The sequence below is a fragment of the Bos grunniens genome, chromosome 24 (assembly GCF_055505025.1).
Source record: "Bos grunniens cultivar Pamir isolate PY7600 chromosome 24, Bosgru_T2T1.0, whole genome shotgun sequence".
Lineage (NCBI taxonomy): Eukaryota > Metazoa > Chordata > Mammalia > Artiodactyla > Bovidae > Bos > Bos grunniens.
Window position 1 is genome coordinate 24,487,494 of NC_141188.1, and position 12,703 is coordinate 24,500,196.

At 38.1% G+C, this 12,703-nt stretch overlaps 1 protein-coding gene across 16 annotated transcripts in view; it reads left to right on the top strand.

Annotated features, from left to right (window-relative positions):
* The window catches only part of NOL4 (nucleolar protein 4), a 557,406-nt gene that overhangs the window by 119,048 nt on the left and 425,655 nt on the right, over window positions 1-12,703 (top strand). The window lies entirely within an intron of this gene.

Consider the following 12,703-nt stretch of genomic DNA (forward strand, 5'->3'; position numbering starts at 1 on the left):
TTCGTTTTCTGAATGTTGAGCTTTAAGCCAACTTTTTCACTCTCCTCTTTCACTCTCATCAAGAGGCTTTTTAGTTCCTCTTCACTTTCTGCCATAAGGGTGGTATCATCTGCATATCTGAGGTTATTGATATTTCTCCCGGCAATCTTGATTCCAGTTTGTGCTTCTTCCAGCCCAGCGTTTCTCATGATGTATTCTGCATAGAAGTTAATAAGCAGGCCTTGACAATATCCAGCCTTGACGTACTCCTTTTCCTATTTGGAACCAGTCTGTTGTTCCATGTCCAGTTCTAACTGTTGCTTCCTGACTTGCATATAGGTTTCTCAAGAGGCAGGTCAGGTGGTCTGGTATTCCCATCTCTTTCAGAATTTTCCACTGTTGATTGTGATCCACACAATCAAAGGCTTTGGCATAATCAACGAAGCAGAAATAGATGTTTTTCTGGAACTCTTGCTTTTTCCGTGATCCAGCGGATGTTGGCAATTTGATCTCTGCTTCCTCTGCCTTTTCTAAAACCAGCTTGAACATCAGGAAGTTCACGGTTCATGTATTGCTAAAGCCTGGCTTGGAGAATTTTGAGCATTACTTTACTAGCGTGTGACATGAGTACAATTGTGCGGTAGTTTGAGCATTCTTTGGCATTGCCTTTCTTTGGGATTGGAATGAAAACTGTTCTTTTCCAGTCCTGTGGCCACTGCTGAGTTTTCCAAATTTGTTGGCATATTGAGTGCAGCACTTTCACAGCATCATCTTTCAGGATTTGAAAGAGCTCAACTGGAATTCCATCACCTCCACTAGCTTTGTTTGTAGTGATGCTTTCTAAGGCCCACTTGACTTCACATTCCAGGATGTCTGGCTCTAGGTGAGTGATCATACCATCACGATAAGGTGTTAGATACGTGCATATGAAGTACTAGAGTGTTCAGTTCAGTTTAGTTGCTCAGTCGTGTCCGACTCTTTGGATCGCATGGACTGCTGCATGCCAGGCTTCCCTGTCCATCACCAAATCCTGGGGCTTGCTCAAAGTCATGTCTATTGAGTCAGTGTTAGATATGTGTATATGGAGTAATACGGTGTTATATGTGTATATGGAGTAACAGGGTGTTATTATGTTATATATTGTGTGTACAGATTTAGGTTTTGTTGAAAGCTATTTTACTTTTCAAACAAATAGGATTTTCATGAGTCAGAACTGTAGAGCAAGGTAGAAGGTAACCAGGGGAGATATATCCTGTCTATGCTGCCTTATTAGCATTTGTCACATTGTGTTTTGTTTTTTGTGTTTTTTTTCCCAAATAAGCAGAAGTTTAATTTTTATCTCATTCAAAAAAAAGGGGACCAAAGGTAGATAGTCAAAGGATGATATGGTGAAGTCCTGATGTCATAAGGTATCAAGGCTCCTATTTTCCTATTTGCCATTTTTAATATTGCTTTCATCTCACTTACTGAAGCAGTTCTAGTTCTGGTAGACATAATGCTTTCCAGGCAGAAAATTGTGTGTGTGTGAGAGAAAGAGAAACAGAGAAAGCAAAAGATAGAGACTCTTCCAGCTCTCTAATCTCCCTTTTTTTGAAATGAAATTTTTATTGCGATAATGGTGGATTCACTGTACTCATTTCTTAGTAATGATAACACTTTTATCACAACCAGAATTCTGTTGATACACTCCACTAATCTTCGGTTTCCCCAGTTTTATTTGCTGTGCATGTGTGTCTGCGTGTGTTAAATTCCTCACAGTTTCATTGTGTCTGGGTTTGTGTATCCACTACACAAACATACTGAACAGTTCCAATAACATAAGGATCCCTCGATCTACGCTTTTATAACCATATTCATCTCTCTGCTGACCCATTCACTCCTCCATGACCTCCTAACCCTAACCTTTGGAATCACTGATTTATACTAAATTTCTAAAAACTTGCAATTTCAAAATGAAACCATACGTACAACATACTTTTGAAGATAGGCTTCCCCCTGCCCCCCACTCAGTATCACTCCCTGGAGAGACATCCAAATTCTTGTGTGTATCAATACTTTGTTTTTTGTTTTCGAGTAGTACTCTCGGATATGGATGTACCACTATTTGTTTAATCTGTTGAAGGATATCTGATGTAATTTCAGTTTGAAGCTGTTGCACAGAAAGCCGCTATAAATATTCGGGTATAGGTTTTTTGTGAACATAAGCTTTCATTTGCCTGGGATAAATGCCCGAGTGCAACTGACGTGTTGCACAAGTGCATGTTGGTTTCCTGAACTGAAACTGTTTCCCAGAATGTCTGTACCATTTCACTTTCCTACGAGATATGTATGCGTGATACTTTCCCATCCTATCCATTTTTTCATGTAATAGCAAAAATAACTTATACTCAGTAACAACATAAAGTCATACTTCCTCTTCAAGCAGTTATCCAGTTCATAGTTTATGTTTGAAGGTAACAAATGCAAATAAGACCATAGGTATCATTGTAATATTTTCTCAGTTTTTGTTTCTTGAAAATCATGGAGATTTAGTGGGTTTATTCATCTCCAGCATTAATGTCTATTGTCTATAAGATTGGAGGCTTCACTTCCTTTGAAAAGTTTTCTAGTAGTGCTTGCCTATATGGTCAACCAATACAATATTGTAAAATTAAATAAAATTAAATTAAAAAAATATTTTAAAATGCAAAAAAAAAAAAAAGAAAAATTGACATGTGTAATCAGCCAGGCAGTGACTGTCTTCATGAACTGGAAGCAATAGAAACAAATATGTTGATGTTTTTAGGCAATGAAAGGAAGGATTAAATTTTAACTATAGGACAAAGATACTGAAGTGAATAATCTAGAATACAGTAAATTTTGTAGACCTGTGGGTTAACTAATGATTTCAACCTGTTGGACTAAATGAACACGCCGGAGTTTCTCTCTGGGCAGCAGTAATACATTAATCTCAGCATTCCCAGGATTCTTTGTGGTATCTAACTCATAGCAAGTACCTGATAAATATTTAATTAAAGAATGTAATTTAAAAAAGAGACTGTAACTATAGCAAAAGTGGGATTTTGACCTTTTATTTTTTGGTCAAAGCAAGTTGAAATCAACTTTGTCAGTCCTAAATCTGATTGGTTCCTGGACTCAGGACAAATAATAATGTTTTCTTTAACTTTTTAAATGCTCTAAAAAAGCAAAATAAGCAAATGCATATATTGATACGAAAAATATGCTTAAACAAATGTAGGTAATGAGCAAATTTTCTGTATGGATTAAACATGGATCTAGATAAGAAGAGAGGAAGTTTGTTTCTTGATTAGAACATCAGTGTTCTGTGCTAGGTCAGTCAGTTCTGTCCTACTCTTTGAGACCCCCTTGGACTGTAGCCTGCCAGGAACCTCTGTCCATTGGGATTCTCGAGGCAAGAATACTGGAGTGAGTAGCCTATCCCTTCTTCAGGGGATCTTCGCGAACCAGGAGTTGAACCGAGGTCTCCTGTGTTGCGTGTAGATTCTTTACCAGCTGTGCTACCAGGGAAGCTCTACATCAATGTAGAATGTTGGCGTTTTCATGGCACTGAATTTTAAATTTGCATTTATTTTATATATATTATATATATATATATAATATATATATATAAACAGAAAAATTGCAAGTATTTTTTAAAATGTAATTCGGGCCTTGAAAGAATTTTGAAAATTTCCAAGACACTATAACTAAACCAAGAACTCCAGATGAAAGATTTTGAACTCAGAAATTTATGGGGCCATATTCACTTGCTTCCCTAGTAGCTCAGCTGGTAAACAATTCACCTGCAATGCAGGAGACCCCGGTTCAGTTCCTGGGTTGGGAAGATCTACTGGAGAAGGGATAGGCTACCCACTCCAGTATTCTTGGGCTTCCTTGTGGCTCAGCTGGTAAACAATCCGCCTGCAATGCAGGAGACCCCGGTTCAACTCCTGGGTCAGGAAGATCCCCTAGAGGAGAGCATGGCAACCCACTCCAGTGTTCTTGCCTGGAGAAGCTCTATGGACAGAGGTACTTGGGGAGCTACAGTCCATGGAGTCGCAAAGAGCTGGACATGACTGAGCGACTAAGCACACACAACCTTCACTTGGGTAGGCTAACATATGAAGCCATGAAAGAAACTATGAGAGACACAATATTTTATGTGTGATGGAGAAAGGATGCTGAGGAAAAAGTATCAAAAAATTAGGACTTATTATACTTTTTATTACTACTTCTGTACAATCCTTATATGTAATTGTTTTGGTTTTCTGATTCTTGGGATATACAGTGTCTACTATTAATTCTTGGTGGCTGTAGTGGTGGTAGTTAAGAACATGAACTCTAAAAGCAGACAAGTGCCTGGGTTTGATTTTCACCTCTGTCACATATTGGCTGTGTGACTTTTGGCAAATTGCTTAATATCTCTGCTTCACTGTTCATCTATAAAGTGAAAATAATACTTACCTCATGGCTTTTTTATGAATATTAAATGTGTTAATATTTATAAAACAGAAATGCTTGTGCATAGTATATGTCATAGAAGTAAAATTGCTAAGTAAAAACTGTGTTTGGAGGTGATAATGCAAAAAAAAAGTCAGTAAAGTTATCATTTTCTTCTCTCTCTCTCTTTCTCTGTGTATGTGTGTGTCTGTCTATGTTTTTCTTCTGTGCCTCTATTTCTCTTAATTTTTCTCTGCCTTATAATACAAAGAAGCAACCCTATAAATAGGTTGAAACTTAAAAATGCCTTATGAAATTATTTTTTTCAAGAGAAGAATGAGCCTCTGTTTTTGATCAGAAGCCGATCTTCAGTTTTGAAATGTTCTGTATTCATAAGGAACTGTTCTGTTGGTTAGGACCATACAGGGAAAAACAAACAAAAAAATCCTTTTCTTAAGGGATTCCTCTTGTCATACAGAACTTTTACATTGGATATTTTCACTAAATTAGTCAACTTACTTATTCCAACAATGTTTTTTATTCCTTTCAACTGGTCATCTCTCTCTTATTAGCAGCTGACTTTTGATACCACCATGGGTGGCTTCGGTGTCTGACCTGTGTACAATACATCAATGTATTGCTTATATAGAGAGGTGCTTGGTGGCTTTTTCATTTTTTGGATCAGTAAATTACGAAAAATTTTAAACATGATTAAAAAACAAATTTTCAGTTTTTTTGTTTTAACATATTAGGATATTAGAACATTCAGACAAAACAAAAACCATCACCTATATCCCAACATTTTGTGAAATAACATTTTAACATAAGAGCAACAAACAGCAACAACAAAAACTAGAAAGGACAACTTGAGAATGAGAACCACTCTGTAAATGGAATAAGTTTAAGTTAAAGGAAAACTCACTTTATTTTTACGTTATTATTTCTCCTCAAAAAGTAAGAACCGCATTATGGACTGACATGAGAACTGGGACAACCACATCTCTTTATGGGAACATATTTTTTTAAGTTTTTCCTCTAAAGATCTATTGGTGATAAAAGGAAAACCATTGACATGCTGTCAAATCAACATGACTGGTGGTCCAGTTTATAAAATGGTGAAAGTCATGACTCAAAATGAAATTTCTAAAGAGCTCTTCCTCACAGTAGTATTTTCTCCTCTAATGAAAAGTAACACATTAATTTCCCTGTCAACTCTTATTTACTTACTGCTGTGATGATACCCAGTAAATGGTGCCAAGGACTGAAAGACACCTTAACAGTTACTGGAATGAAAGTGGAGAAAAAAGTAGAAATTATAAAAGGAATGGTAAATATAAACCTTTTTTTCTTTCAGTTTAAAAGGCTGCTGCTGTTATTGTTGGTATCCAGTTATGTGAATAAGTTGGAAAGGATTAGTGACACCGGGCACCATTTTTACCGTGTATTTTTACAGGAATCTTCTCCCCCATCTCCAAATTGTACCAGCTTGATGTGAAACGCAATATTTTAAAATGCACAGTTACATAAAAGTTTGGTGCTTTGTAGGAGAACTTCTCACCTCCAAGAATTAACTGATTTTTTTTTCTTTTTCTTTTTTTTAACCATATACTATAATAAAGAGGTCTTCCCTGGTATTCAACTGGTAATGCAGGAGACCATGGTTTGACTTCTGGGTTAGGAAGTTCCCCTGGAGAAAGGATAGGCTACCCACTCCAATATTCTTGGGTTTCCCTAGTGGCTCAGATGGTAAAGATGCAATGCAGGAGACCTGGGTTTGATACCTGGATTGGGAAGATCCACTGGAAGAGGGCATAGCAACCCACCCCAGTATTCTTGCTTGGAGAATCCCTACGGTCAGAGGAGCCTGCCAGGCACAGTCCATGGGGATGCAAAGAGTCAGACACGACTGAGCGACTAAACACATCGAATAATAAAGAAGCTTCCAGAATATTCAAACCTGTAATTAACTTATGCCATTTTCAACACTTGTATAATGATAACTAGAACTATAAATTTACAGAATTTTGATTCAACTTCTAGTGTTATGTAAAAGTTTTATATGGCATTTATGGTTTGGTCTAATTGACAAAGTAGTAAAAGTTACAATTAATGATATGGATACAAAGATAAGTGAGGAAGGCATGGCAACCCACTCCAGTATTATTGCCTGGAGAATCTCTATGGATTCTCCATAGGGAGAATAGTCTCCAGAGGAGACTGGTGGGCTACAGTCCTTGGGGTCACAAAGAGTCAGACATGACTGAGCGACTGAGCACAGAGGTAAATAAGTCTAGATTTTTTCTCCTTTAAGGAGCTCATTTTTGTGTGTGTGCATGCACAGTGAAACCTGAATAGGTTTCAAATCCCTTTTTAGGTCACTTTTGATATTTTAACCAGATATGCTAGAATTTGGCACTTTTAAAAACATTTTTTTTAATTGGAGCATATTTACCATGTTGTGTTGGTTTCTGCCTTAGAGCAATCTGAATGAGTCATAACTACATATGTGTGTGTGTGTGTATATATATATCTCCCCTCCCTTTTAAGCCACCTTCCCAGCCCCTCATCCCACCCGTCTAGGTTGTCACAGAGCACCAGGCTGGGCACCCAGTGTTATATAGCAGTTTCCCACTAGTTAGCTATTTTACATGTCAAATATATACACTGGTCAAATACATACTCCTGGTACTATCTCAGTTCATCCCACCCTCTACTTCCCCTGCTAATCCACAAGTCCATCCCCTACTTCTGGTTCTCCATTCCTTCCCTGCAAACAGGTTAATCGGTATCATTTTTCTAGATTCCATATATATGCGTTAATATACAAAGAAATAGAGGAAAACAACAGAATGGGAAAGACTAGAAATCTGTATGCAGGTCAGGAAGCAACAGTTAGAACTGGACATGGAACACAATAAGAAAATTAGAGATACCAAAGGAACATTTCATGCGAAGATGGGCTCGATAAAGAACAGAAATGGTATGGACCTAACAGAAGCAGAAGATATTAAGAAGAGACGGCAAGAATACACAGAAGAACTGTATAAAAAAGATCTTCACGACCCAGATAATCACGATGGTGTGATCACTGACCTAGAGCCAGACATCCTGGAATGTGAAGTCAAGTGGGCCTTAGAAAGCATCACTATAAACAAAGCTAGTGGAGGTGATGGAATTCCAGTTGAGCTATTCCAAATCCTGAAAGATGATGCTGTGAAAGTGCTGCACTCAATATGCCAGCAAATTTGGAAAACTCAGCAGTGGCCACAGGACTGGAAAAGGTCAGTTTTCATTCCAATCCCAAAGAAAGGCAATGCCAAAGAATGCTCAAACTACCACACAATTGCACTCATCTCACACGCTAGTAAAGTAATGCTCAAGCCAGGCTTCAGCAGTAGGTGAACCATGAACTTCCTGATGTTCAAGCTGGTTTTAGAAAAGGCAGAGGAACCAGAGATCAAATTGCCAACATCCGCTGGATCATGGAAAAAGCGAGAGTTCCAGAAAAGCATCTATTTCTGCTTTATTGACTATGCCAAAGCCTTTGACTGTGTGGATCATAATAAACTGTGGAAAATTCTGAAAGAGATGGGAATACCAGACCACCTGATCTGCCTCTTGAGAAATTTGTATGCAGGTCAGGAAGCAACAGTTAGAACTGGACATGGAACAACAGACTGGTTCCAAATAGGAAAAGGAGTTCGTCAAGGCTGTATATTGTCACCCTGCTTATTTAACTTATATGCAGAGTACATCATGAGAAATGATGGACTGGAAGAAACACAAGCTGGAATCAAGATTGCCGGGAGAAATATCAATAACCTCAGATGTGCAGATGACACCACCCTTATGGCAGAAAGTGAAGAGGATCTAAAAAGCCTCTTGATGAAAGTGAAAGAGGAGAGTGAAAAAGTTGGCTTAAAGCTCAACATTCAGAAAACTAAGATCATGGCATCCGGTCCCACCACTTCATGGGAAATAGATGGGGAAACAGTGGAAACAGTGGCAGACTTTATTTTTCTGGGCTCCAAAATCACTACAGATGGTGACTGCAGCCATGAAATTAAGACGCTTACTCCTTGGAAGGAAAGTTATGACCAACCTCGATAGCATATTCAAAAGCAGAGACATTACTTTGCCAACAAAGGTCCGTCTAGTCAAGGCTATGGTTTTTCCTGTGGTCATGTATGGATGTGAGAGTTGGACTGTGAAGAAGGCTGAGCATTGAAGAATTGATGTTTTTGAACTGTGGTGTTGGAAAAGACTCTTGAGAGTCCCTTGGACTGCAAGGAGATCCAACCAGTCCATTCTGAAGGAGATCAGCCCTGGGATTTCTTTGGAAGGAATGATGCTAAAGCTGAAACTCCAGTACTTTGGCCACCTCATGTGAAGAGTTGACTCATTGGAAAAGACTCTGATGCTGGGAGGGATTGGGGCAAGAGGAGAAGGGGACGCCAGAGGATGAGATGGCTGGATGGTATCACTGACTCGATGGACGTGAGTCTGAGTGAACTCCGGGAGTTGGTGATGGACAGGGAGGCCTGGCATGCTATGATTAATGGGGTCGCAAAGAGTTGGACACGACTGAGTGACTGATCTGATCTGATACGATATTTACTTTTCTTTTTCTGACATACTTTACTCTGTATAACAGACTGCAGATTCATCCACGTCACTATAACTGACTCCAGTTCATTTCTTTTTTAAGGCTGAATAATATTTCATGGTATGTATGTACCACAGCTTCTTTGTCCATTCATCTGTTGATGGACATCTAGATTGTTTCTATGTCCTCAGTTCAGTCGCTCAGTCGTGTCCGACTCTTTGTGACCCCATGAATCACAGCACGCCAGGCCTCCCTGTCCATCACCAACTCCTGGAGTACACTCAGACTCACATCCATCGAGTTAGTGATGCCATCCAGCCATCTCATCCTCTGTCGTCCCCTTCTCTTCCTGTTCCCAATCCCTCCCAGCATCAGAGTCTTTTCCAATGAGTCAACTCTTCGCATGAGGTGGCCAAAGTACTGGAGTTTCAGCTTTAGCATCATTCCTTCCAAAGAACACCCAGGGCTGATCTCCTTCAGAATGGACTGGTTGGATCTCCTTGCAGACCAAGGTACTCTCAAGAGTCTTTTCCAACACCACAGTTCAAAAGCATCAATTCTTTGGCCCTCAGCTTTCTTTATAGTCCAACTCTCACATCCATACATGACCACTGGAAAAACCATAGCCTTGACTAGCTATTGTAAATAGTACTGCAGTGAACATTGGGCTACATGTGTCTTTTTCAGTTATGATTTACTCAGGGTATATGCCCAGTAGTAGAGAAGGAAATGGCAACCCACTCCAGTATTCTTGCCTGGAGAACGCCATGGACAGAGGAGCCTGGTGGTTTGTCGTCCATGGGGTCGCAAAGAGTCGGACACAACTGAGTGACTGACACCACAACAACAGTGCCCATTAGTGGGATTGCTGGGTCATATGGTAGTTTTATTTCTACTACTTTAAGGAATCTCCGTGCTGTTCTCCACAGTGTCTGTCTTGTTGACATCCCCACAAACAGTGCAGGAGGATTCCATTTGCTCTGCATCCTCTCCAGCATTTATTGTTTGTATACGTTTTGATGAGGGTCATCCTGATTGGTGTGAGTTTGATATCTCATTGTAGTTTTGATTTGTATTTCTGATAAGTAGTGATGTTGAGCATTTTTTCATGTGTATTTTCCCTTTGTATGTCTTCTTTGGAGAAATGTCTGTTTTAAGTCTTCTGCCTATTTGTTGACTGGATTGTTTGTTTTTCTGATATTGGGCTTATGAGCTGCTTATATATTTTGGAGATTAATCCTTTGTTAGTTGCTTCAGTTGTAGGTTTCTGTCATTCTCATTTTTCATCTTGTTTATAGTTTCCTTTGTTATGCAAAAGCTTCTAAGTTTAATTAGGTCCTGTTTGTTTATTTTTGTTTTTATTTTCATTACTTTAGAAGATGGGTCAAAGAGAATGTTGCTGTGATTTATGTCAGTGTTCTGCCTATGTTTTTCTCTAAGAATTTTATAGTTTCTGGCCTTACATTTAGGTCTTTATCCATTTTTGAATTTACTTCTGTGTATGATGGTAGTAGGAAGTGTTCTAATTTTATTCTTCCACATGTCACTGTCCAGTTTTTCTAGCACCATTTATTAAAGAGGCTCCCTTTTCTCCTTTGTATATTCTTGCCTCTTTTGTCAAAGATAAGGTGCTTGTAAGTGCATGGGTTTATCTCTAGGATTTCAGTCTTGTTTCTTTGATGTATATTTCTCTTTTTGTGCCAATACTATACTGTCTTGATAACTGTAGCTTTGTAATAGAATCTGAAGTCAAGAAGGTTGATTACTCCAGCTCTGTTTTTCTTTCTCAAGATTGCTTTGGCTATTTAGGGTCTTTTGTGTTTCCATACAGATTGTGAAATTTTTTGTTCTGATTCTGTGAAAAATGCCATTGGTAATTTGATAGGGAGTGCATTGAATTTGTAGGTTGCTTTGGATAGTATATTTATTTTGGATAGTATATTTATTGTGATAAGAATCACAGTATTGATTTTTCTAATCTGAGAACATGGTGTATCTCTCTATATATTTGTGTGTTACTGATTTCTTTTATCAGTGTCTAATAATTTTCTGTATATGTATCTTTTTCCTTTTTAGGTAGGTTTATTCCTAGGTACTCTTTTTGTTGCAAGAGTTTGCACTTTCACATCTGCCTCTGGGCCAGGAGATATGGCCCTGGGACCACCTATGGTAGAAAATTGAAATTAAGAGACTCCTCATAAAGCTGAAACCATCAAAGAATTTCATTCTCAATGAATGGTGGACTAGGATATAACAAGGAAACATCTCTGCTTAGACTTGGCTCTGGAAGGAAAGAAAACTTCTTAGAAGAATTTATAGACCTCTGCATGTATGTTGATCTCGGGTTCAAATATACAATAGTAATGTGGTCTTAGAGATCTTAAGCTAATAAATTAGCAACAGTGAATCAGGGTTGGCAACACCTGAGGGTCACTGACAGAAGCTGATGTGCAGCTTTAGTAGAGTGTGGATTGGAGTGATCTACTTTAATCACACGCTTCCCAGGATGCCAATAGATAAAACTCAACTGTACTTGAATTTGCCAAAATTACAAATTATAAAACAAACACCCATAGCTAAGAGTCAGCAGAAGTTGCAAGAGCAGAATCAGACCTCTAAGCATTTATGATATTAGAATTATTATGTATATAATATATACATATATATACATATAAAGTGAATATGTTTTATATGCCTTTCAAAATATAGGCTCAAAATATAAGAAAAATGAGATATTCATCCAGAAAAAGGAAAATTTTCCAAAGAACCAGATACTTCTAAAAATGAAAAAATTACTGTCAAAATCTGTACTAGTTTTTTTAAGGCTACCATAAAAAAGTAGCAAAAACTGTGTAGCTTAAAACAACAGAAATGTATTGTCTCACAGCTCTAGAGGCTAGAAGTCCAAAATAAAGGTGTTAGGAGGGTGGATTCCTTTTGAGGGCTGGTAGCAAGAATTTCTCTCCTAGCTTCTTGCTGGTTTACTGACAGCCTGGAGTGTGTTGGCTATGACAGTCCTCACGTGGCATTCTCTCAGTGTCAGGAGAGAAGTTAAATAGCAAATCAGACACAGTTTTATACTGAATTTATGAACTGAAAGATAAACTTGGGTAATTTCTTTTGATATAATAGACAGACATAGTGATAGCAAATGAGGGATTAGGACACATGGAGAATAAAATGAGAAGGTCAAAAATGTTATTAGAGTTCCATAGGTAGAAGATAGAAAATAAAAAAGATGAGATTTTTGAATGTATGTTTTCTTAAAATTAAGATCTTTAAAAAGATAAATCCACAACTTCAGAAAATGTAGCAAGTGTCAAACAAGACAAATAAAAAGTAACTAGACACGTAGTAGGGAAATATTAGAAAAACATGGAAAGAAAAACACCAATACAGTATACTAATGCATATATATGGAATTTAGAAAGATGGTAACAATAACTCTGTATATGAGACAGCAAAAGAGACACTGATGTATAGAACAGTCTTTTGGACTCTGTGGGAGAGGGAGAGGGTGGAATGATTTGGGAAAATGGCATTGAAACATGTATAATATCATATATGAAACAAGTCACCAGTCCATGTTCGATGCACAATACTGGATGCTTGGGGCTGGTGCACTGGGACAACCCAGAGGGATAGTATGGGGAGGGAGGAGGGAGGAGGGTTCAGGAT